The 27949-nt window shown below is 40.6% G+C and overlaps 1 protein-coding gene across 7 annotated transcripts in view; it reads right to left on the bottom strand.

The window, feature by feature from the left end:
- The window catches only part of SEMA5A (semaphorin 5A), a 365023-nt gene that overhangs the window by 319672 nt on the left and 17402 nt on the right, over nucleotides 1-27949 (bottom strand). The window contains exon 1 of one of the 7 annotated variants that reach the window (XM_076330323.1): nucleotides 16829-16890. The exons of the other annotated variants lie outside the window; for them this stretch is intronic. The gene's annotated coding sequence lies outside the window, so the exon portion shown is untranslated. Of the gene's footprint in view, nucleotides 1-16828; nucleotides 16891-27949 lie in introns of those variants that run through there. 7 annotated transcript variants of the gene reach the window in all.

Below are 27949 nucleotides of genomic sequence, written 5' to 3' on the forward strand. Positions count from 1 at the left end.
AAAGGCTGTCGAAAAGCATGAGTGGGAGGGTGGGAGTGTAAAGTATAGAGAAGATGACATCTATCTTTAGGAGGTGGTTAGTTTAATTATCTATGAAGTTATTGATCCTGAGTTAGGAAGCAGCTGAGCAAGTGTTTTAGGGAATGACATGAGCAGCCAGCTCGTGATTAAAAGAATACTCATGCCCTTAGAGGAAACTGGAAACCAAAAAAATACTTTGGCAGTTGGGAAATACACATTAAGTAGAATCAAAACAGAAACTTAAAATATTCATGTCTGCGTGTGCCAAGTCTTTGGCGGATTTTTTCATGCAGAAAATTCCACATGACTTCAAATACAAGTTTTTAGAAATATTTTCCTACTTTTCTCATTAAATTTCCTCAAAATGAGTAATGTTGAAATACTTCTACAGGTAAGTATTGGGCAAACTACAAGTTCCTGGTCAAATAACTTTCCCATGAGCCACAGAGCGGGCACACAAGTATTTTGTGCACCAGGAAAAGAATAAATGTTTATGTTCAGTGAAACAGAGTATTAGTTTAGACCCAAAACCTCACCAGCTGGGAACCCAAATGTTTAACCCCATTCTATAAAACAAGCTCCATCTTTTTTTTTTTTTTTTTTTTTTTAAGGTGAACACTTTTACTCACTGGCTCAGTCCTCCTAATCTCATTTGTACCTTCACCACCTATGACCCTGGGTATAGTAAGGTTATTCCAAGCTCCTGTCAACATCACCTTTCTGGTCTCTTTACGTGAACATACACAATTAACAAGCAGGAGAGAAATCACCTCAGTTTGAATTATAAACCAAATGCTGCCATTCCTCATTCCCTAAATACCCATAAATAAAGCTGTAAAGGACTCGAAATTCACAAGGTAAAGGTAAGATGTGGGATAAACAGAGGTCCTTATCTGCAACATGCTTCGGCCAAAGTCTCAGTAATGTAGCAAAAGGCTGCACGCTTATCCTCTTCAAACAGAGGGCAGGGCTTGTTTACACAAGGAAATGCCCACACAATTCTGTGGCTACGGTTATTGTGGAACTTCTTGTAAATAGGTCAGAAAAAAATGCTCCTTTCTCCTTCTCATATACTGCTGCAAACCATTTGCCAGTGGAAACCCCTGGTCAACTTGGTTAGGGCAGCATTTCACTGGATTTTCTTTTCAGAGTTAATCTATGCTGCAGACATACCAATTTAGCTCTACGTTGGTTAGCATAGGTATCAATAGCAGGGCAGGCATGAACCTGATCACGTCCCTACAAATCTAAACTAGGGGTGAAGCTCAAGTCACCAGTGTTTCCAACCTATCAGCCCCTGAAATAGATACATGAAAACTAGCCTGGGCACATCTGTGTGCATGTCAGTCACACTTGCCTGCTACAGCACGGTCCTACGCAAGACTTCGTACCTACAGAACTAGTATTTGGCACCTCAGCATGACTCACTGCTACTGAACTATTACTAAAACTATTACTGAGAACCATCTTTACAACTATTTTGATTTTATTAACAAGTGCTTATCCACTAGTGCTCAAATATTATGATTAGAGAAGACATAAAAATTAAACAGATTAGACAGAATAATTTATTACATAAAGAAGCTATGCCACAGGTCCTGAGACAGTAGTTACACAACTGAAGCCAAATTTGATTACTCAGCTCCTCTCTGAACACTCGCCTTAATGCTTTTTTTTTTTTTTTTTTTTTTTGGAAAACCTATATTCGTATTCCTTGATTCACAAACCCTCAAGATAAAAGTCTGCCTGTGCTTTCAAAGTGTAAGTTAATGATTAATAGTGAATAATAAATATGCATGCAGAATAAAATGCTAAACCTTTATACCAGGAGGGTCACTTTGGTTGTTTCTAAATTATCGATCTTTACATCTGTTTCACTGACATGCTTCATGAAAGTCTTGAGCTCAACCTTTTCTACTTTTTAGCCCTATAAAGTCAGGAAGAATGTACAAGTTACTACTTTAAACATAATATGACATAATTCTAATTTTGAGGTATTCTGCATATTTGGGGGGTTAAAATACCTTCTCTGTGAAGCACAAACAAAAAGGGAGTAAAAACTCAAAATCTTCCTGCTCCAAGCACACACTTCTAGATACGCCAGATTTGTCTTGCTAATCAGCCATATCCAATCAAGTATTTCTTTATTCATTTCATCAACAAAATATCACCTCAATACACTATTATACTGTCACATGCCCATTCCCAACTCCTATGCTGCTTTTTTTTTTTTAATATTTCACTATTACAAATAGTTTTCCCCTTGAAAGCTACAAAATAAGATTACTTTTGTGTTAAAGGGCAATTTTTGACACATGGTGTTACAAAAGAGTCAATGAAAAAGACATTCATATAAAAGGACTTGGGGGTTGAAAACTTTTTTTTCCCTTTTCCCTCAAAAATGACTTTATCCATCTCAGTGTGCTTTTCTTTTATAAAAACACGTAGAAGATTAGAAAACATAGTCATATCTGAAAATGTCTGAATAAAGTCCTATTTCAACTACCCAGTTGCACAATGGTGACTTAAGTTTTTGCTTTTTTCTCTGTATGATAAGAATGTGTAAGTAAATAGTTAAGCAAGTATGAAGAAAGACACCCACATTGATTGTATTCTAGAAAAAGATGACCAGTATTCATTCCTGATTTACAAAGAGAGTGAAATGACTGGGTGGTTAGCACGGCATTTCATAACCAAGACTTCTCCCAAATCAGGTTTTAACAGTTACATCTAGGTGTCTGATTTTATGAGTATGTGCATACAAGTGCTATACATACTAGTATTGAAGTGCATGACGCAATTGAGAGTTCAGTTTCACTTCTGATGCGTTTAAAAAAAAACAAACCAGCAACAAACTTATCTATGAAACTCAGAAATCCACAGTAACTTGAACTGAACATTAGAAAAATATTTTTCCATTAGAAAACTATTTTCTTTAAAGCCAGCTAGACAAACAATTCCTGGATGTCCTAAAAGAAGACAAAACAGGCTTTTCTCCTGTCTCTCTGTATATTGCACAGTCACACGGTGCTTTCGAATGGTTACACAAGTCCCTTGCTCAGCGCCGAGCTCCATGCTTGTCATGACACGAGATTGCACTGAACAGACCAGTCCGCAAAACAACAGACACGTGAATGTTTTACACAGCACAAACCAGAGGCTGGTTATAGAAACAAAGCGATAGGCATTGCAATCAAGGAAAAAGCACCTAGGAAGTGACTGCAGTCAGGTCCCTTCCTTGCACCTCCTTGCCATCTACCCTGGAGTCGTTTACCAGTGGGATACAATTTGCAGATGTGGCTAGCCCCCACGCTGGCAGGCTGAAGAGGGCTTGGGAGTGGGGAGGAAGCATTGTGGCCCCTCTCATTATTCTTCCAGACAGCATTACACCCAGCCAGGCATCAAGGACACAAACATGAAACATTCGCAACTCATTCATCCCCCACACCCAGAGAAGTCTGCAGAAGGTTTTATGAGAAAAGCAGCTGGGCTGTCAAGGACAGTTTGCTTCTACAATAAACTCTATTTTAAGGTCTCATCGTAACTACTACCTGTATGTTTTTATTTTCATTATTCATTTCCAAAAAAAGCCGGTCAGTTTAGGACCAACTTTACTTAGGACCTTAAGGACACTACAAAAGGCAAGAACTAGCAACAGTTCATTTTGGCAAGGCTCAGCTACTGAAGTTTATCCTATGCAGGAGGATAGGGCTGAAAAGCACTTAATTTAAATTAAGTCAAAATTTGTTGATTTGTCAAAATGAAAACTACTAAACAGATATTTCTGTTGTTTTATTTTGACAGAAGCTAGCAAGCTTGTTTTTAGAACAGTATTATCAGCTATAAACAAAAGCTACTGGTTTTCACATTAATGCATTACACTTGCCACACAGCTGCCAAAAAAAAAAAATTCAGAAATACTTTTTCCACCATCAAAAGTACAATAAATGCACACAGAATAAGAATTCCTCAATGTTTCTCACCTGTAGGCACCTTTGTATTTTTATTTTTTTAAGCTTTCTTGGATCTCAGTGGTGACAAAAATTCCAGACTGTCAGTACAAGAAGCTCTGTTAAATCTCAGCTCAGTGAGCATATAGGCAACCAAAATGCAGCTTTCCATACAGTATCATCGCTCTGTGCCTAAATCCTTGCCAGGAGAAAGCAGCTACTGCAATGTAATACAGACAGAAACAGTTCAGTACAGCATACCACGAGCAAAGTTATTACAGATCACAACTACATTAAGAGTGCCTTACCAGTATAGCAACTTCACCCCTTCTACTTCAGAGGCAACTACACTGGCAAAGATATTACAGGATCACAGAAGGGTTGAGGTTGGCAGGGACCTCTGGAGGTCATCTGGTCCAGCCCCCCTGCGCAAGCAGAGTCACCTAGAGCCAGTTGCCCAGGACCAGGTCCAGACAGCTTTTGAGTATCTCCAAGGATGGAGGCTCCACAGCCTCTCCTGGGAGGTTATACCGCCTATCAATACTGCAAAACTGTTACCGCGAGCCAGAGAAAGCCACAGAGTTTAGGTTCCATTTTAATGCTTTAGAGGCTTTTCCTAGCAAAAATCTATTGGTAACAAATCACACCTTTCCATCTTTCTGCACAACTACATCAGTCTTTGAGTACACAGGGTGGACAGAGGTCATGCAGGTAGATAAAGCTGATATTAAATGTCAGCCTGTCCTAACGCTTGTGATGCATTCCATCAAACACAATGAAGTCCGTCAGCATGATCCAACAGATACATTGTGCTTTCCAGACCATACGTAGTTATGTACTAGCAACTATGGATACCCAGGCACTAGGCCTGAGCTGCCTTAACACTCACAAAAACCAGGAGTGAAAGTTACTCATGTCATCCTATGCATCCGCTCAATGCTGGCAACTATCACATTAATTTTGTCTACAACAGGTGAAGTTGCTCTGTGACAGACTGAGATTACTTGTCACAAAGTAAGAACACCAGCTTCTCACCGATGGAATATACTGGGCTGCAGTTCCAAGTATCAGCGGAAGTGGTAAAGACGACTGCTACGTTAGAATAAGAAAAGGACTTTAAAGGACTTATTACATTACAACAAGACTAGATACATGGTTTAGAGGACATTTTCATTCTCAATAGACCTATGGAGAAAACTAAGAGGAAATTGAAACCGAAGGGGCTTAAATTTCTTATGCTTTCATCAAAGTCACTTTCTCTCCTAGCAAAGTTTTATTAAACAGTTTTCCTTCAAACTTTCTGACAGCTGAGCAAAGAAGTAAATGCACAGGCAACAGTTACTGGTAGACAAATAAAGTGCATTTTTAATACATTTCTAATGGTTGGTTGGGAAGGGTGGTGGGGTTTGCAGTGGTTTTTTTTTTCCTTCCTTTACTTAAATAAGTGGGGGGAAAAAACCTTCAAAATCTCAAGTTTGTCATACTTACTCCTGAGCAAAGACATGCAATTTGTCGTAGAAGAAATCTAATTCAAGTTAACTTAGCAATGAGTTAAAGAAACAATTTCTTTAAAGTCTTTAACCAAGACACCACTCTTCTTGAGGGAAAGGGTAAGAGGCTGCAAGAGAAGGAGCTGGGAAGCATGCTTAGTACCTCCCATCACTGGATCTCCAAAATCAGTATCTACTCAAGAAGTCTGGCTTCCTTCAGGTGCCGTATCATCCCATAGCACAAAAGAGAGACGGTGTCTGCACAGAGCAGTTAAGAGAAGGCAGAGCAAGGGTGTCAGCAGCAACGTAAGGAGTCAGGATACAGAACATATAGGTCTGCGTACGCTGTCATTCCTGGTCAATGGAAGAAGAATTGTGCCTGTGGAAACAGAATTTCCCTAGAGTTAACCTAGGACAAGAGCAAGTTTACCTGGCCACATCTGGAATCCGCGGCAGAACACAGCTGTAAAGGATTTCCTACAGAGCCCACTGACATGAATACAAAAGTGTTTATTACCTCCAGGCATCTTTAGCTCAGACCCCAAACGCTGTGTTGCACATCTAAAATTCTGAAGGCCAGATTGAGACTTAATAATCCTACAGTAACAATACTGTTATGGTACATAACCATTATACTTGGCTGTTCTTCACTTACTGATTTATGAGGCAAAGATGACCTGTTCAGCCCTCTGGAAAAAAACAGAAACTTCATAGGAAGAAGTGGGTTTTCTCTTTTTAAAAGCCAAAGGCTTCATCTGCAGATAAATAAATAACAGCATGAGGAAAATATATGGGATGTGATGCTCCATTAGCAAACATCACATCTGTTACTTGTATTTTAATATCTTCACTGTCACCCTGAAGCATACCATGTGCAATTAAGAGGAAATTGCAATGCAATTTTTTAAGTAAATTATTGTCAACAGGCATACAGCACTAAGCCAAATGCAAATCACTAAATCAATTCAGCACCAGTTTAAAAAGTTTTGATTAATCCTCAATTCATTGCTATAGTATTATAATATGTTATTAAACACACCCGCCACTTTAAGAGTCCCTCATTTCATTTGTAATTACAGTAAATATTGATTGCAAGGGTGGCCTGGAGACAGCTCCAAAATGTGCAACTGTGGTCCCTGGAGGCGGAACTTAGTGACAGTATTCTGTTCCTAGGACTGCCCTTCAGACAGACTCAGTGGAGATATAAAAATTCAGTATATTAATTTACTGGTTAAAATGCATACCTGCTTGGATTTTGCTCAATTAAGCAGAGAAATTTGTTACAGCACACATTTTTTTATAGAAGCCTTAATTTTGTCTTTAAATGCTGTTGTGGAAACTGTTCCAAAGCAGCTCTGAAGACAGCCTGAAAAGTGAATCACAGTCTCAGAGTACAATTAAGAGCACTGGCCACCATTAGCTTTCTTCTCCCTGGTTCTTCAACAAAACCAACACATACAGATAACAGAGGCCATAGCCAGTTCGGCAGAGTAAAAGCTGAGCTCTTCTAAATAGAGCGAGTGACTACACCTCGGTTCCGACATCTGCTCCTGCTGCTGTAGGGAGGCAAACACAACAGTCCCCCTTCATCCCACTCTCCTTTTACATCACCCCTTCTGCTAAGGGGGCATCTCCAGCCTCTCCCTCTAAAACCTACTATGCGCCCCGTTCCCAAAAGGTGCAGACACCCAAAGCTTCTTCACATTCTTCTTGCCAGGTGAAGGGGAAGCCTAGCAGAGAGTCCTCATTTACAAACTTACAAGCATCTCCAGGCCAGACTCCCTGCAGCTCCTAATGGGACAGCAGCTATAAAAAACATTTTGTCTGTGAAGCTCCCCCTACCATAACCAAGTTGATACACTGCAGATTTGATCACGTTTTTTCATGCACTTCAATAAAGAATAAAAATAAGCTGAATTTTAATTTTCACACAAATAGGTTAAACAATCCTGTGAAACATATCCAGAAGATTAGCTTGTGTAGACACACGGTGTACATCTCCTGGCTAGTTATTTAGAATGATGCCGGTCTAACTACGGGCTACAGCATGGTTTCATTTAAAGGCACCACCAAGATTTGGCAGAGAATTCAGTCACACCTTGAACCCAGTTCCATTAGAAGATTTTGCAGAGCACAAATGCCACACATGCACACACCAAACCTATATGTTAAAAAATGGACCTAAAACCAGACAGCTAAAAGGTCGGCATGGGGCACAAACTAACTCATCCGCAAGTAGTACCTCATTACATGAAAGCACCATCAGTACAACTTGTAATTTTATTGCCATCAGAATATAATTATAATTTGTCCCAAACATTTTTACCTAGTTGTACATGCTCTATTAGAAGCCACCAAGGCTACATCTGCACAAGCTGATTAAATAGTACCAATAAATATTCCCAGGCACTGGAAATTTCATTATCCACCATGTTTGTCAGAATGACCCCCAGCACAGCTTCCATCAGAGCTAGCTATCATTCACCCCAACACCTCCTACGCATGCTCCAGGAGCCAGCAGTATCCGGGAAATACTCCACGTACACAGTCCCCTTTCTGAAGGCTAGAAAGTTTAACAGTATCAGTGCAGGATGTCTTGTGCCGTTTGGCTTCAGTGTGAGAGAGTGGTCCTGGGCACACAAATTTGCAAGTAGAGATGCATCCTCAAAGATTTATATTTTGAACAAAATCATCATTAAAAAGAAAGTGGAAGCCTGTGCTTCTCCTAAAGGCAGGCAAAGAGAAAACCTCAAAGTGACTGACCATTCAGCCCATAGCAAAGAATTGTTTCCTCTACACCCTCCTTGCTATAATCAAATACAGATGGGATTGCTATTTGTTTGTCATTAGTCTAAAACACATCTCCCAACCCAAAACGCCACCGCACATATGGAATGCCAGGAATTACAAAAATAGACTTCCAGTAACCGTATATGCCAAGGAACAATCTACATGGAAATATAAACTAACCAGTTTGTTTCGCAACTTTGATATGATGTACTAAAGCACCATCTGCAGCACTGTAACTTGTCTTCCCTCTTGCAGTCAGCCATGACATAAGAAAATGACTAGACTCTTTCTGTCAATTATTTGAGGCAGGAGATTGGGCAACAATCAAATTAACTTTTTTGCAGTCTATCCATTTACGCACTCTAAAGATTGAACGCATTTCAACCAGGAACAAAATTTCTTCTGTTTGCTGGATTCAGAATGAAATACAGAGAGAAAAAAAAAGTATGTGTATGCGTGTGCATGTATCATATGTTAATGAAACTAAGGTCAGGTCTTGTGCATGTGTGTGTGTATGTTCTGTGTGTATGCTCAGAACAGCTGACATGAGTTTCCATAATGCATCTACAGATCAAACTTGGCTGTACTGCAAGTTCATGTGATACAGTACATGCAGATAAAAAAATCTAATTAGATTTTTTGGAACTTTGCTCTCATTAAAGTAACTCAATAAAGCAGCCAAATCTCCAGAAGTGCTCAGTAGTAAGTGGATTACATTTTTTTCAGGCGCTGTTGGATGCTGAGAACTTTCAGACAAGGCAAAACAGAGTCATAGCATGATCACTTTCACCATCTGGTGCAACAGCAATTGGCTCAAGAGTGAGTAATAATTATAGCAACAGAAGTCAAAACTATAATGCTGGTATAAACACAGGCTAACGTGGTGCCATTGTCACTATCTGGCACAGGACTCGATCACCTTAGCATCCAGCTCAGGCTGCAGAAAGCTGCCGATCCCTGTGGATCCACTTGGAATCGGCCTTTCACACAGAAACGGACCTCCTCTACCGCCAGCCCTTCCACAGGCTGTTCCCCAGTCTAAGGTTCGCCTGTGACTCATCTGTAACTATAGCCACATACCCTTGAAATGAGAAGGGCATCAAGCCACTGAAAATTAATGAGCCAACAAGAAATATCCAAAGGCTACTATTCTGGATAAAACTTTTCCCCAGTAATAAAGTTAGGGACACAATGTCCATAACTATACTATACAGATTTGGAGGTGTTTCACTTCAGTCTATTTCTAGTCTAGTCTCCTGGAGTGAACGTCCATTAGTAGATAGAGAGCATCTTTTTGTTCAGTTTCATTGGAAAGGAATCCAATGTCTGTGATCCAAGGTTTCTTCAAAATGCAAGCTAAAACAGTAATAATCAAGAGATTTGCTTCAGCTAACCAGCCCAGGACTGTAACAGTAATGTAGACGCAAGCCCTCCCAGAAGGCTTCCATGAAAAATGGCTCCCCCCAAAGCAAACAGCAGTAGCTCAAATCTTTGTTCAGGTCAGACTGGTACATACCAGATCCTCTCACCTCACATCCTATTTTACTGTGTCTAAAAATACACACCCTTCCCCTCAGCTCCACAACGCACACCACCTGCATACTCTGATACTCCTCAGACTGTGAGCATACGGGTTGCTCCCTGTTACAGCCAGTGGATATACAAATCAACCCCAGAACGAGAAAGGAAAATGATCCCGACCGCCCAGCTCCCACACTGGCCCACAGAGCAAGCAAGCAGCAAGGTCAGATGGGCTGGCACGACTCTCGCACTCCCTCCTACCTAACGTGGCGCTGGAGGAGCGACGGTGCAGGGTGCTCCTGCCAGCTGTCCCACAGCTAGTGTGACCCTCACCACCACCTCACACTGAAGTGACATCTACAGATGATCAACAAAAAACATTTTCAGAGAAATACGAAGGAGAATCCTTCAGGCACTGCAGTGCAGAGCAATCAGACAAGAGAGTTTTGGGAATCTGAATAATTATATTTTCTTATCATTTGTTTTTTACCACATTGTCCTTATAAAATATTAAGGCAACATAAAAAGCATGCAAGAGTATATTTCTACTCCATTTCTCTTTTTCACCATTTTCTTTACTTCTCCCCCCCTCCCCATGTTCCTCTCTATCCTTTCCCCTCCTCACTCCTCCCTCCCTTCCCCTACGCCCAACACCCCTCTTGCCTGTGCTCTGCAGAGCTGCTGGAGCCGGTGGGATGGCACTGCCAACTATCAAGGCGGTCTGACACCTCACACAATCAGATCCTGTTTTCACCCACTTGCACTGCAGCTTCTCATGGCAACTGCAGACTGAACAGTTCGGGGAACTTTCAGCTGAACAGTTCAGTCACTGCCTGGACCAAGGTTATGGAAGATACAGGGTCTTGCTCACGCTATACCATCGTGAAGACTATTCTCTGAGACACTCCACTGCCTTTGGCGACAGCGGAAGGACGGGGCACCAAGCGTCTTCCTATTGCTGCTCTGAATTTCAGCTAAATTTGCTATACGGTCAACCAAGGTGGCTGAGCTAAGTGAAGAGCTTACTGCTGCCAGAATGGATGGACCCGCTCCCCCTTCACCCTTGCTTTGTCCACTCCTCAGAGTTCACTGCGATGCTTCAGCAAGCCAGTTCATCCCTCTGAGCAACAGAAAACTGTTCTCATTTTTGGGTGAGTCGGGTCACCAGCCAAGCAAGTCTGTTCAACAGAGGATGAACCAGCACACAGCCAGAACTAGGACTGCCCTTGCAGTGGCAGCAAGCACACAGATAATCTTGGGGGCATCTTGTCAGGCTGCAAAATGAAAAGCAAAATCTATTTCCACATAATTACTAGACAACACCTAGAGCCGAACATCTACAACACTGTCCAACTTCAGTATGTTTGTGTAAAGGCAAATATTGACTGATGCAATATTTTTACAATTCTGCCATTTCAGTTTTGCTCTGTTCTGGAGCACCGGCCAGAGATCATCATCTTCCGTATTAGTCAAAGTGTTATAGGGTTAAACTTCAGCACCTATGCTTGAATGTTGACTGAGAGTTATTAAACAGATACTATCATGCAGTTCTCTAGTAAACACACAGAAAAATTACTACCATTCACAGCGCTTTCTGTTTGGAGTATTATGAATAACTCTTAAATGCAAATGAGAAAACAGAAAACCTATTGACATTCTTCACAGAGACTTTCCACCATTTGTTAGTCATATATTTTGACATCTTGCATTGAATAAGTGTGTTAAGGGATGGGAGCACAAATGTTACCTATCTCCTTTACAGACCGCTGTTACGGTGTACTATTAATAGGAAGCATGTCACCTCCGCTCTGTACTGGTTAAGGAGGAAAAAAAACGTCAGGCTCAGGCCAAGCATTTCAGTCACATAAGTAACTTGTCTAGCAACCTCCACGGTCCTGGCCACGTTCCAGTCCTTGCACTGTGAGCTGATGCCTCATCATTTGCTGGTGAAAACAAAAATGTCCAGAGCGATCTTGAGTGGTATCTATCATGTTGACTTTTTTCCCCTGTCAGTACACCACTTTCACTCCACAGGGTGGAATGCAAGTCTTTCCCGGCCAAACTCTGGCTCCTTTGGAAAAGCTGTCACCCACCAGGTGTATGCCCCAGCTCTTGGAACAAATACAGCCTGTCCAAATTGACTGAGATCTTTTGCTCTTACAAGTCGGCCCTTCCAACCCTCTCAGCCCCTGCTGGTTCACCTATCAAAAAGTGAAAGGGTGTGAGTTTACTACTGCTTCAGAAAATAAGAAGTATAACGATTAAATGCCACATTTTATTTCTGAAAGTTTCCAGATCCTTCCAGCTGAATTATCCTGGCTCATAAACACAGTATGTTTGGAGAACAGCAGCATATTGTGTTTCAGCTAAGGTCTATGCTTTCTCCACTTACCTCTCTCTTTAGGCCAAAGTCAAACGCTATGAGACAAATACATGTATTATAAATCACATCTTTCAATACCAACAGTTGGCCAGCCTGCTTACACATGGATGTTGCAGAGCACGCTCCCTCAGATGGTAACTGGTGGAAGCGAGACCATAGATCCAGCTGCACTGGGGATGAAACTGAGAGGACTGAAAGTGGGAGGCAGAGACTCTCCTGCACTAGCAGTGACTCTCTCGAGACACCCAAAGAGAGAAAGAAGCTGCTTGGTGAGAAAGGAAGAAAAGACGACGGATAGGAAGCTATTTAGAGGGAGGGGAATGGTTCAGTTGAGGCAATATCTCCTGAAAAAAAGGCATGAGCAGAGAACTACCTACCCCTGCAAGATGAGGTTCATTTGACGGGAAATTCACATTCTTTTGGCTGGTTGAAGAGACCATCACAGCCACATAAGGCTCAGGAGGGAAAACACAAGGCGGGGGCAGGGCTATAATAATAATAATCATCATCATCATCATCAGGATCTTCTGGTCTGTTAGGCCTGAGATAAAAGAAGGGGAGGAGGAGGACAAAACAAACTTTGACAAGAAACCAGATGGAACAGAAAAGAAATGGAAGGGTTGGCCTATGACAAAACAACTGAAGGACACTGCATTACTGAAGGAAAAAAGAATAAAAGTCAGAGTATCCAGGGTAATGAGTTTGGGATTAGCTGGAGCAGAAGGGAGGGAAGGACTGTGAGGAGACAGGACAGCAAGGCTTCAAGAGGACAGGTCAGGACTGAACAACAGAGAGCAGACATGGCACAGAAAGCTTGCAACGGCAAGTCAAGCTGGCTAGGTGAGCAAAAACAAGGCACTGGTGGGGGACAAGCAAGACTGGGACAAGCTGAAGAAGCAGAAGAGATAAAATATATTTATAGGCCTGTATTGGAAACAAACAAAAAAATAATCTGTGACCCAGATAGCAAAACCCATATAGATGCTGCACTGGAAAGCAACATTTTGGCTTTCAATATATAAAGGGGGCTTATAATAAAGACAGAGAGAGACTTTTTACCAAGGCCTGTAGTGACAGGACAAGGGGCAATGGTTTTAAACTGAAAGATTTAGATTAGACGTAAGGAAAAAAAAATTTTATGGTGAGGGTGGGTGAGACACTGGCACAGGTTGCCCAGAGAGGTGGGGGATGCCCCATCCCTGGATGTGTTCAAGGTCAGGTTGGACGGGACTTTGAGCAACCTGGTCTAGTGAAAGATGTCCCTGCTCATTGCAGGGGGGTTGGACTAGATGATCTTTAAAGGTCCCTTCCCTACCAGTCTATGACTCTATGATGATTTCCAACCTCCACCTTGCCTCCCCTTAGAAACAGCCTCGAAATCCACTGGCCATATTCTGGTCTGGTTCACATGCTGGTTCACAGAGCAGTAAATCAGTTCCCTATAATATCCTCCAATACCTCATATAAGGGTGGTCTGCACTATAGATCTAGTCATTGACAATGACCCATATCACACACTTTTCACACAAACACACGATGCCTTTCTTCTAATGCATATGGCAGGCCTTCTGGGGGGGGAAAAAAAAAAAAAGACTCACGTAATAAAGGTGGGGTTTATACACTTTTTGCAGTGAGACACAGAATTGAGGAAAAAGAACAGTTTCACAAGTACAAAAGTCACCTGTAACGTTGGAAAACTGGCCTCTTGTAAACTTCTCCTTTGATCCTAAATCTTGCAGTAAGCCTAAATATATTATTTAGTTCAATCACATGACTACAAAACATCAGGTCTTCAAAACCAAGATAAGACAGGGTTGTCAATAGGCAAACAGAGTCAGAAAAAACAGATTGAAAACAATGCAGTCAAGAGGGTTTTGTGGCTTTTTTTAACCTTATCTAGATTAAGATGACTTAAAAAAAAAAAAAAATCAGTCAGGATGACAAAAAAAGTTACCTGGCACGAGGAAAACATTCCTCTGGCATGGAATACGTATTCATGTTCATTCTGCAGATACTCCAAAACCCTCCTTGAAACATTCTCTAAAGTTATGTATGATTTTCCATCCTGATAAGTTAGCTTCCTGTCAGTGTTCTTTAAAACAATCCTTAATTACCTACTCTTTCTTTTCACATTTTCCTTTGTTTTCATTTAGTAGCCACATAATCATCAACTACATATATTTTGTATGATTGTATCACATATATTTTCTGTCATACTGTACTCCTTACAGTGCTTAAAATTTTGTACAAAATACCAATAATAACAATAAAATAATAAATAGTATGACCTAAGGAAATTTGTAAATTTTGAAGCTTCTTGTAAAGCTTAGAGAGGAGACTAGAGGCTGCACAAATATAAGCTACATGTCTTGAACAGAAATTCAGACTGATTTTTGATCAAAATCTGACACTGACTGAGTACTTTGGAAAGTAAATACAAATTTGAAATGTCATAAACAGACTGAGCAAATCCAGGTCTGATATAGCGAGGCCTGTTCCAATCCAGCATCAAACCTGGCAAACTGCATGCCCGAGGTATGTGTGAGGACAAGCCCTAGGGAGACAGACGGGAAGGAGCATCCCTCCTGTAACTGCCAATTTCTGATGAACTCTTCCAAATCAGACTGGGGCGCTGGCCCTGCAATTATTAAAAACAGTAGATGAAGAATGGTAACAAAGCCCTGTGTCAATCATACATTAAAATATCAGGTGAAGAATATTGGGCAATGAGGTCCTCTGAATTGGAGAAAAGCACATATTTCCACCTTTCAGCTGGCAGGGAAAATGTACTCCCCCATTTCTTCCTCTCTTCCCCACCCATAAAATGCGTTCTATAATCTCCAATAAGAGAGACATATAAAGTTCTACAGGTCTGCAACAGATGGCAACACTCATTATATTTAAGCCACAAAAAAAAACCCAAATTCTGAAAGATTAGATTAATAAAACTGTTCCACCCACAAGAAATTTTAAAGAAGTTTGAATCCAAAAAGGTAAAAATTCAGTTATAAAGCAGCAAAGTCGGATCCCCTAAAAGTTGGTCTTCATACTGCTACATATACACAGGTTTGAAAAAAATAGTCACAAAGATGAGTGAGAGGAAAACAACAGTGCAGGAAAAGGTAATCTTCAATTTCCTTGCCCTCTCATCCAGTAAAGCTGAAGAATCAAAATCTATAGCTCATCTTCTTCCTCGACGTGAAGAGCAGGAGGAAGTTATACATATAATTATCTTGGCCAACATCAGACCTTCCAACCAAGCAGAACAAACTGCTAAATCTGAAACTCCCCCAGGTTCTTACACACACAGTTATGAACCAAAGATAAGCAAGAGGCTGATCCTGCATACACATCAGCTCTATTCCTCCTCCCACAACAACAACAAAAGAGAAATTAAAAAGTTAAAATGAATATGAAAATTAAAAAAAAAAAAAATAGAGGCCCAAGTAATTGAACTGTTAAATTTAGGTAACCAATTACAAGAATGACTAGATACCAACCCATTTCAGGCAAGGATTTCTTTAAAATAAGTAACAACAATAACACTAATAATACACCTTTCAAAATCCAAGGTTACAGGTGCTAAGGTTGTAGTCACCCACTCAAAAAAATATTTTTAGATCATGAAACTCATGGTCAACACCACCTTTGATAGATGAGAGACTTTCACAGGCACTGCGATCACACCTGCCAACCCATCCACGTTCTGGAACAGTCATAGGTCCGGACAGTGCCACCCAGGGCAGGAGAGCAGGGGCTGTAAATCACAGCCTTGCACATTTAGAAAAAGAAACCGTTACCAGGTTTTGAGCAAGTGTTAAAAAAATGTATTTTAATGGCTGACCAGGTCAAGCCCTTCAACCAAATTTCTACAAATACTGAAATAAAGGTCTGGTGCTAAAAAGGAGCAGGTCACAGTTTAATCTTGCAACTGGGATCAGATTTTCTTGCTACAGAGAACATTGCCCATTAATCTGTGGTTTTCAGCCCCAGCTAACAGACATGTAGAAATTACCAGAGCTATCTAGAGGCATCTTTAGGAAAAAAAAATAGCTTCTCTCCTGTATAGTTGTAAACACACACTAGCTTTTCTAAATGACAAAGCAGCAGCCAAGGTTTCCGATTATCCAGGGAACACAGAACCCGCTTGACAGCAAGCAGCCTGCACCCTCGTGACTTCATCACCCCTTCTTCAAGAGGATCGACCTTTAATTTCTGATAAAGATCACTTCCAAGCTTCTGAAACCAGCAGAGAGATAGCATTGTTGATAAAAATGAATTCTGTTTGTATTCTCAAGAATATCATGACTCCCTTTGAGGGGGGTGAAAAAAAAGTACAAAAAATGTCACTTTAGCTTCTTTTGCTCTCCCATTTGAAGGGTCAAAGGAATTTGGTGGCCTGCCACCAATTAAGTTCCCGCAACAAGTGGTCCTTTGCGATAAACATGGAAACAGCGCAGCCAATGAACAGACCCGAAATTTTCTTGCAGGGCAGGAAAACATGTTTGAACGGTGACCCTTGCAGAGCTCGAGCTGACCACAACTACTTAAAATTCCTGCTTCCGCTCCTTGTTACTCAGCCACTACTGGTCTGTCACCTGATGCTTGGACTTGCTTGCATTACGTGCTCGGGCTCATCGCCCAGTGCTGGAAGCTGCTTCAGTTTCACTCACCAGCCTGTTGCTGCTGCTCTGTCCTTTTCCAACATCTCCCACGTTCAGCCCTGCTTCTGTTCCACACTTCGCTACAGCTAGAGAGGCTGGGGGAGGGAGAGGTCATCTACAGGTAGGTTCTCACTTTGATGACACTGAGGGTTATAGAGGAGAGAAGGATGGAGTTGAGGTTTCCAGCCAAAGCTTGGGGGCAGCACTATCCCTTCACTCAGCTATGATTAACAAGTCACTTAGGCTAACTTCCCACAGGCACCTCCCTTGTTTTCTGGGTGCCTAGCTTGCAAGTGGGATGTGAATTAAACTATCATGATACAGATATAAAACCTCTGGGTTAGATTTTCCAGTTTTAAAGTTAGCTACAAATTTTCTAACTTGCAAATTCTTGACTTTGGTTTTCTTCCATACCCCATTTTTGAAGTGCTGCAGTAACAAAAATAGCAATTGAACACAATGTTGTTAAAAGTTCCAAACAGCAAATGGGTTTGGGCATGTAGGTAGAGGAGAAGAAGTGAACAGCCTTTAAGTTTCTAACCAAGAATCTCAATTCATTGCTTGCCAAAGAAACAAAAGACATATGTGACACAGAGCATAGCTATGTCATCTTTTGCAGAATGGCTAATACCTCATGATCTCCAAGCTGTCCAACAAACCCACGGGAAAAAATACAACTCATAGACACAGCAGAGTTGTGTTAACTTAAGTCTGGCACTGCACTGAACTGAAAAGCTGCATTGCTTTCAGATGGGAGCTGGCTCCCAGCCAGCCAGCTTGAACCACAAACAGAACGAGCTTACTCTGCCTTTAGGTGTTGTGTGGGCACATTCAGAACACGGTAACGAGATGCACGACAGGACACCAAGGAAGAAGCAGTACCTCTGTGCTTCTGATCATATAAAGTTGGTTTTTTGTTTGTTCGTTTGTTTAAATACCAGAACGCATTCAATGCAGCTGGACCAAACAACATGGAAACAGGGTAGTTCTGGGGTCCTTAAATCGCCATCAGGGCCCTTAAATTGCCATCATCTTCAGCGTTATAGTAGTGTGAGTGAACAATTCGGGTATTTCCCTGCAGAGTCATCTTTCTCTACTTGTCTGATCAGTTCAGATGAATTTGTAAGAGGGCTGAATTACGCTAATACAATTAGCTCCAACTGACTTTATAGCCAAGTCAGAGTAGAACAGAGATGATGGCCACTCTCTCTCCGTATTCAGTATCACTTCTTCCTTGGTCAGAGGAAGCCATTGGTGGACAATCCATGAGACATGCTCTTGTTCAAAGAGCTAAATACGCTCTCTCTCAGAAAAGTCCAGCGAACAAAGGACTCTGACTGCAAAATAAACCAATTCATCCAGAAGTTACTTGCATAAGGATTGCAAAGTATGAACCCACAGTAATTATTCAAGGAGAGCTAACTCCCAGAAAGACAGTGCAGGAGGCATTGTAAATGTCTTCTGCATTTGAACGAGTTGCACTCTCTCAGGTAAGTTGTGTTGTATTTAAATAATAAATAAAGCAGTCAACACACACAGCAGTGCTGGGTTTAAAATATTCTAAGTTTACATCTACCTAGTATCAAAACAACCTGAAATGTATTTCATGGCTGAGGGATCAGTAATTTAGAGGTAAGCAACAGAGCCCCAAATTTCAGAACTAACAGCATGGAACAAGAGATCAGTGACAACTAGTAAAGAAATTATTAACATATGTGGTACAGCTCTAGCAATGTAGCACTAACTGCTAAAACTGCAGTATTATAATAAAGAATGCAGATGGTATTTGATATCAAAATAAATAAATAAAAGCATCATACAGGCCTTGTAAAAAAAAGCCTATATTAGCTTATAATTTGTTTAGCAACAAATCATGTTCTGTACTTTGCAAACAAAGAACTTATAATCAAAATATAAGTTAATAAATGCACAAATCAATACTGACTATGTTTGTTAAAAAGCAGCCTTCATCTTGCAGATTTCACATGTCTGTACCCTGAAGCTGGGTAGTATTTCCATATATGCTGAGAGAGATGGCAGCCAAGGCTTGAAGCTGAGCAATACTCTTTTTCTAGCCCACTCGCAAATAAAGAACAGCACCCTTCAAAGCTTTTGAGAAAAAGAAAGGCTTTTCTCAACATCTTCCCTTGTATACAGCTGAATATGAAGAGCAGACAACAACCCATTGGTCACCGCAGAAGAGAGAGAGTTTTTCCACTCACTGCTTTATCTGATTTATTCCAAAGTCTTGAAACTAAGAAATAATTATTGTATATTCTTAGAAAAACTGAAAAAATGCTTGAGCATGTTGTTTTCATTCTGAAAGCCTATCTTCCACAATCCCAAGTATCCCAAGGCTGAAAATTTGTTTTCTATAAGGATACTTTTCAAGCTGTAATTATGCTTGCAAGCATGAAAAAGGTCAGCGGACTTTTCATGTCTACCTTAAAATACGGGAAAGTAGTTAGCTTTGATGCTAGTCTCTCCTATTCACTTCTTTTGCCAGTATCATTCACAGTTTCTAATGCAAACCAGATGATAACAGCACAATTCTGAAAAGCACAAAATAGCTAGGTGTGTCATTTCCACCACCTGGTCTTTACTAAAGCAGAAAATATTAATTGCACTCTAATTTTTCCATTTTTACACCGCAGCTGATCTTGTTCTGCAGCTCACACACAATTTACATGACTGAAAACAAAAAATGCTTAAAGCACTGCCAGAAAGAGTCACTTCTTTTGTGCCAGGAAACTCATATTAACATCCCCATGCATAAGCCCAAAAGCCAGACTCAAGCTCCCGGTGGAAAAGGGCTCCTATCACCAGCCCCTTTGCTACCCAACAGCTGACCGATGGTGGTTGCAACACCCAGCTGATCTGCACAAGACCTTGCATCACAAGTGCAGATCACTCCGCATCGCTGGCTCATGCTGCAGGCCGGCCCGACTACCCCAGACACCCATGCACGCTGTGACAAGGACCTCCCTGCACTTAACATGACACTGAAAGTTAAATGTTAAATTTAATATACCAGAATATTCAGGTTCCAGAAGAATTTTACCGTTCCCTGTTGAATATTCTTTATGATTTTTGTGCCAACTGTACCATAAAAAAAAAAAAAGCTGGATACTGTTATTATTGACTGGTTTCCAGTCAAGACTTTTGTGTCAGTAAAAGGGTGAAGTGAACACTGGAGACATCCCTCGTGCTATTTTATACTAATACACCTAGGAAAGTTGTACTTTTATACGTGACATAGCTTCACAAATAATTGACCTACAGCAAAATAAGTCTGCCCAATTTATTAAATAATTTATCCCATTGTAGTTTTGATTAGAAGTTACTCTTTTTACTTTAGTAGACAGAAATATCCATTTTTTTATGTAAAGATAATGTTATCTTTGTAAGACATGTGAACTCAGACCATCCAAAACTCCTTCCATAATTCCTTAATTTATTGACCAACCATATACTTTGCTTTAAGTACAAATATTGGTATTTAATAGTCAGCACTAAAAATTCACATCTGAAGATGAAAAGCATAAAATAGTCACGTAATAATTTAGGAACACCTACACTCTTCAGAGCTATATTGTAAATGAAATGCACACAATAACCCCAATGGAGTCTGTGAAGATAATTGCATATGCGAGTATTTCAGAATAAAACCAAAAGTACTCCAAACAAATATAATAGGAATGGATAAGTATACAAAAAGATTTTTTTTGTCATTTCCAAATAGATGCAAAATTGACCTTACTGTCTTTATCTCACACAGTTGATTGTATTTTATTACAAGGCAACTCTTATTAACTCATTATTCTTAAAAATCACTAACTAGTGCCTTAATCCTCAATTAGTCCTTCAAGGGGACTATCTCCAGAACAAAATGTTCCTCCCAGCACTTTGCTTTATCAGAAGCTGGCTCGTGTACCAACACGAAGCTACTGTTTTAAAAGTATCACTGTAATGTAGAATTCTGCAGAGATACGTAAAAGCTGTTGAAGTCAGGCCACTTCCATGCCATGGGCCATGGTGCAACATCGCAAACAGCTTTTGCTGCCACACCTAAGCCAGAAAAGAAGCAAAGGGTTGGGAACACTATAGGCATGTTGCCACAAAATACCACACCTCAATCTACAGGGAGTTAGGATTGTTTAGCAGTTAGTTAAGGTATGAGTTTGGGGGGATTTTTTTTTAAATATCCCGGCTTGGTTTTGCTCACACATGCTACTTTTCCCCATGCTCTCCGGGGGTCCAGTTTTCAGCTAGAAAATTCTCTACAAAAACAGGAGAATAAAATTTTGTTATTAACACTTGGTGTCAACAAAGGTAGATGTAGAAGAAACTTAGGCAAGAGCACAACGTATGATCATGCTTTTTGATTACCAACTTAGAAGAGGGGAAAAAAAAACCAAACCAACTTTGCTGCAAGCACAAGAGAGGGTGGGACTCCATAATTCAGAAGAGAAGCCAAGTATAAACAAAGGAGGCTGACACTTTAGAGGATTAGATTACAGCCTCAGTTCAAAACCATTAGAGTAATGAAGATATCTAGGAAGAGAAATGTACATGCTTGTTTATTTTTATTACCTCTTGTAAAGGCTGCTTGGCTTTGTTTAGCTTCAGTTATCATGGTCTCTAAAGACACAAGCTGCAATACAGAGCACCTACATGACGGAATCTGTAGATCCGAGTAGAGCATGTTTCACTTACTGTAGTCTCCCATTTCTGCAACGATCCCGATGGTTTCCCACAGCTGAGCCACAAGGTCTCACTCCTACGGAGACGCTGCAGGAGGTACAGCCGGAGCACGCTGTGCAGCACGCAGGACGCGTTGGGGCTGGCGCAGGGAGACCTACCCACCGCCTGAGAGCATGGCTGCTCAGAAGCTGCGATGAAAAATTTCACTAGAAAAGCTCAGAGCTGACATAAACCAGCAACTGTACGTGCGCAAGTGAAGAGTGAATACAGTATCCAAAGCCGCCTGTCTACCAGTGTCTGTGCAGATCTAGCCTCAGTTTGTTATGATTAGTAGGTATCACCATTTGCCGATTGCCTACAGAAGACACGGGCGGTGGGAGCCCAGCTTTGTATCACTAAATCCATCGGCAGAACTGGGCACTGGTATTGACTGTTACAGCAGAGAAGAGAAAGAACAGGTAAGTAACCAAGTTTCAGCCACCAATAATGAAAAAAAGAAGTAGTGAAACTATGAATCTTAGAGATAAATTCACAACAAACAATTTGCATCTGAATAATCCAACACTATCTACAAGCACTAGAGGAGGCAGGGGAGGGGGGGGAATCACACAGGACAAAAGATTTCTTAGTTTCCTTTGTTTTATAAGGAAACACATTCTAAAACTTAAATATGATTTATGCTCTATCCTCATGATGATCTACTGGATGCTCACGCTAAAGAGAGGTTTAATCTACAGCCACATTCTTTTAACAGCATCTGCAGTTTATGTTCCAGGACAAGTGCCAGTAGCTAACGATCCTCCTGTTATTGATTCTCCCTAGATGGGATGAAAACTCATTTTCCTGGTCTTGACACACAAAGACCCTGTCTTGCTTATTACAAATATATATATATGTATACAAATAGTTTGGGTAGCGGAAGGCATTTAACAGGATCAGGACCATCAGTATGGCTAAACGTATGGCCAAACATGAAATCCACTTTTGGCACTGGGATTTTGCAAGCAACCCTTGCCACCTTACTACTACTGTAGCTGCTCAAAATCCTCTGGCTACAGGAATTCTTCAGGGAAGGATTTGTACATGGGACATCTCTGTCTTAGTGTGGATTTGCTTTTAATCACAAAGTAATTTTCTGTATCTAAAGAAAAGGAAACAGGTAATACAACACATGTACAGATGAAACATATGAGGTTAGTGGGAAAAAAAAATGGTACACTATGATCCCTCTGCCAGCCACGCTTTTTTCCACCATTTCCTTACCAACAATAGGAATGACCAGTTCAGATGACAAGCCAGAATACATTTGAGGAGTTCAAAACTCGTGTATTCTGCTCAGAATTGGGCATCACCCCCTGGGTGCTCAGTCCAAGACAGCAGGGACGAGTACATTTCCTTACATGTAAACCACAGGCCACAGAAGTTAAACAGATTAGAAGCTCACAAAGAACTGATTAGGAGGATTTTCAGGGACACAAGACCTCTTAGGTGGCAAATTAAAGACAAAGGGTGTCTCACCTAAGTAGCTGGACAAGTTTGAGACAGCATGAAAAATCCCTCTCCCCACGTGATAGTGAAGTGGGAACTCTGAATCCATGTAACATTTCCCACCCCCAGTAACAATGCTGAAATAAGAAAAGAAGCCCAGTCTTTTAAGACTAGTTAGCTTTATCATAGAGGTATTTAACAGAAACTTTAGACATGCTATTCTCCCACTAGACACCAACTTTTTTTTCACGTATTCTAGAGGAACAGATAGTTACCTAGGAGTCCCATTCTGCATAGCTATTAGAGAACACAGACGACTCATCCCACTCTCCTTTTCATTATTAATTGTTAGACTTCTAACTCAAGGATATCTTTATCTTACCCCAGTAACAAACCTTTCACCTTTCAATTACACAGTGAATTTTCACTGCTTCATGAAACTGATTAAGCCTGTCATATCCTTGCCCATAGATAACTTAAAACGTGTGTTCGGTACAGAACCAATTACCTTTGACCAATGAAGGAGGCATTCTTCCTTCCTTTGGGTTTTGTTTTGGTTTGGGGTTGGTTTTTTTCATTCTTTTTTTTATACCTACCAAGTCCTCTTAGCTGAGGTCTTTTCACTGCAAGAACAGTGAAAAGTGAACAATGAAACAGCACTATCAATCTCACACTTTCAAGATGTTAGTCTGATTAATTCTCTACAGGGTATGTAGGACAAGTACTGAAAGTCCTGAAGAATACGAAGTTTCTAAATTTGAGATACTCCACAAAATGTGCTAGAAGAGGCTAAATGAAAACAAACATGGTTTGAACACGGGTGGTTGACCAGACGATCTCCACCAGTCCCAACCAACCTACCCTCAGTGATTCTGTGACAGTGACAACAAACATGCAGCACCCACCTGGGGCACGGTGAGCAACCCAAGCGGCACTGGGAAATACTGACAATACAGAGGGGAAGCGTAGTTACTGCCCAACGCTCTTTCCCTCTGTATTTAAATGATTGTCTAAAAGACGAATTTAGAAGTAGTAGGATTGCCTGGAGAAACCATTTTTGTTCTCTGTTCTGTTAAGCTGGTTTCCAAAAGAGCTGGAACCATCAGCTTTGAATAAGTAATGCACACTCTGCAGTGTCTATGGGCAAGTGGCTACATTTACTTTAAACGCACTGTTAAAACACAAACATCCATGAGGTATTTGGCAAGTAGAGTACATCTTCTTTCACTACTGGATATCAAATGTCAAAAAGATCCCATGGAGCCAAAACAACAAAAACAAATTTAAAAAAACAAAAAATCTTCTAATGCTATCAAGAGCATAAAGATCTAAAGACAAACTCAGATGATATTACCACATACAAGAGTTAAAGCAGAAACATGTCCAGTTAGTCCTTTTTCCAAAAAGCTACTCATGCGAAAACAAATTCTCCTTTTTATTTCTTTTCTTTTTTTCTTTGTAAAATATGTCTCTGTTTGGGGAAGTGGAAATTTTCAAACGCACAGATGTTTGTGATTGCACACTAGCAGCCTGCTGGGAACCATTAAAGGCACAGAGAGTAAAGTTATTCAATCATCTGTAAGTCACTTTTCAAAACTGTTACCCTCAGTCAAGGGGTGATTAATGGCGTCCAGCAATGACACAGATTACCCCCTGCCCACGCGAGCTCTTTGATTTTAATGCAGTTAAGCTACTGAAGTAAACAAACCAATTTGGGCATTCAACTAACTCTTTGTCTCATTACAAATTATTTGACTTAGACTAGTGGTAAAAGAATATTGCGTATGTCCCCAAATTCAATTTGGCATTCTGTAATCAGAGCAGCAACGACATTTGCAAAAAGTTAAGAAATTAACAGTGGCAGAAAATGGTCAACCTTTCATTAGGGACTTTCATTAGGGACTTTCGTGCGTAACAAAATTAATATTTTCTAACCACCACGGTACAGCAAACATGCTTCTGTATGTTTCAAAGAGGCCGGCAGCAACTACAGTCACCAGGCAAAAGTCTCAGCAAGCATTTGCAAACTTGCTGTTCAAAACCAAACAGCACTCTACCTCTCCCAACTAGGATTTCTGCAAACTGCAATTTTAGCATCCCTCGAGAACACCTTCTGCAGTCTGGTGTCAGGCTGCACTTGGCATTTCATGTCAGGGCAAGTTTTCCTTCCCTCTCTTGTACAACCAAAATGATTGGTGTGAATGCAGCGAGTTGAATTATCAGGGCTGAGGCATTTTGTTTCTTTATTTAAATTTCAGGTGCCCCATAAAGGTTTGAGTTTAGTGTACTTTCAGTAGAAAACTTGAACACACAATACCCGTGAGTATATGGCTACCTTTGTGCTCCGCGCACATTCAGCAACAGAGACAACTACCGCAGAAGTCACAGAGAGATGCCAGGCGGTTTGTCCTCAGAGACGCGCTTTGGCAAAGCTGATGGCAAACCGCTGCCGGAGGAGAACCGGAGGGAGTATCACTCTGGGCATGACCCGATGATCACTTTAATTCCTTTTAAAGTGATGCAACAGGACCGTGCCTCAGAGCTATTTATGGAGCTAACACCACCAGCTCGCTGCGAAGTCCCACGCGGGCTCCTGGCCCCCACCAGCCGGGCAGCCCGGAGGCTGGCTGCTGCGCTGGCTGCGAGACGGCTCCCTGCGCCTGTGCAGTGCCACACCACAACCTCAGGCGCCACTTGCAGCATGTCTGCATCACCTTCCTGGCGTATCCCATAGCATTATCGTCGTCTATTGCTATCGTTATCACAGAGTACTGAAATAAAAGAGAAAAAAATCAGGAGTCCTCTTGTAAAGCGGAGCTGACAGCATGCCATCCTTGGTTTTAGAAAATGTCACTGGCCACATATTTCACAATACATCAAGGATTGCTTTCAAACCTTCAGACAGTTATCCGAGCCTCATTTTTCATCACATTCCTCCCGACAAATTAATACCAGCCTTCCGCATCTTACAACTGAGAACAACGTATCTGTTTCCCACACATCCTGATCAGCCTCTTTGCTCTGAACTCACTCCAGACCCATCTCCTAACACCCTGCTACTTCCTGAGCGCTCATCTCGACCTTCCTTTCATCCTTCTCACACAATTTTGTAGCATCTATTCTACACATTCCCACAGCACTGTAACCTGATAGAAACTTTGTAAAACCTGCTTAAATTCAACAAAACACAATAGACGGCAGGGAGGATTATTTTCCTTTGGCAGCACAACACAATCAGCATCCCGAAAGTATACTAATAAATACAGTTTCCAGATCAACACAAATAATACAATTCACATACGTAGATCTGATGAGCATTTTAATCTCCCAGTGTCTGGACTTCTAAATACATGATGTTATTGTCTGATAAATTTACTGAGGAGGGACAATCTATGAGACCAAAAGCACACAAGGTGACAAAAAGAAACAAAGCTTAGCAAATAGGGGCAGCATTTTATTTTGTTTATCAACACATAACTTAAAGGGGGAAAAAAAAAAGAAGGCTCCAGCCATGTCATCCTCAGAACAGATTTAATCCGTATCAAAAAGGGCAAAGGTTTGCTCCAACTTGCAAGTTTCTAAGGAAAAATAATCATACATTTCCAGCAAGACATATCTGTATGTTGCTTTGGTTCCAAATACAAAGTGAAATATAAGAAAATTATATTCACTTGCTAGTGTATTACAAAAAGAGTTTACATTTTTACAGTATGCTTCCTTTTTAGCTTTTAAGTTTTGTATTCTACTTTCTGCTCTATTAAAAGAATTTTTTGCCTTTTAATTTTAATTATCTTCTCTTTACCCTTTCTTCATTTCTTAGTTGACAGGATATTATTACTCCTTATGGAGAATGCTCTTTGATAAATAGGACCACTACTTTAAAGCTGCATTTAATTCCTCTTACTCGCTTACTCACCCTGAAGCAGTTTGCCATTGAGCACCTACTCTTTTGAAGGAGTTTCATACATGAATCAAATTTCAAGACTCAAACCCAGAGCATTAATTGTTACCATAAAACCTGAACTTTGCTAAGCAATGAAGCTACAGACAATGAAATCTAAAAATCTGAAGTCAGCTTTAATGGATTTCTGTGTCACTTCCATTACAACTTTCTTATTTGACCTCTGCAAAACGTCTCTTGGTTTAACGCAAAGGACAAAGTAGAAGAGGCACACAGCCTTTTTAGTTGAGATTTCTTTGTTAAAGCTGTTCTTACTGCTAGCAGATGCAGCTTCTTATAGCTTCATCTTGAATGATGTTTTCTCAGATAAAAATCTTCTCCAGTCTGTTACCTGTCCACAAAAGTTGAGACATGTTATTCTTTTCAATTATGTTTTGCGGAAAGTGGATAAGGGTGATCTGACAGCGTCAAGATAACGGAGAAGTGTTTAGAAGTCAATAAATGTTGTTAATGATTTCTATGTCTGATAGCTAAAATTCCAATTTTAGCTTCCTAACAGAGTCAGGAGACTGCAAAGAACTCAGTAAGGCATCAGGTAAAGAAAAAAAGCACCCTACTGCTGAGTCAATAACCACATTGAAATTATAAAAGCAGAAAGACTTGCTGTTTTCTGAAGACAGTCCAGGTGTTAATCATACAAGGAAATAGCTTAAAGCATAGCTTGCTCTTTTCTCCCCTACCTTTTTTCTTTTTTAAATAAAAGCTTGCTTTTCTCCCAGCAGTGTTTACATATAGCTAAGGCAGTGAGTTCTTACAACATCTTGCATTTTCAAATGTCATTCAAGCTGTTTGTCAATCTGTCCTAAAATGTCACATCGTAAAGAACTAGTCATGTTTTCTACTTATCATGCGACGCTCCAGTTGTCACCTGAACAAGTAAGATGGAGGATTTTTTCCCATATCTAAAGAAACTTTGTATAAAATTAGTGTTAACACTAACAATAATATGGGAATAATTTATTTCTGTGAAGTTTAAA

The sequence above is a fragment of the Aptenodytes patagonicus genome, chromosome 2 (genome assembly GCF_965638725.1).
Source record: "Aptenodytes patagonicus chromosome 2, bAptPat1.pri.cur, whole genome shotgun sequence".
NCBI classification, from domain to species: domain Eukaryota; kingdom Metazoa; phylum Chordata; class Aves; order Sphenisciformes; family Spheniscidae; genus Aptenodytes; species Aptenodytes patagonicus.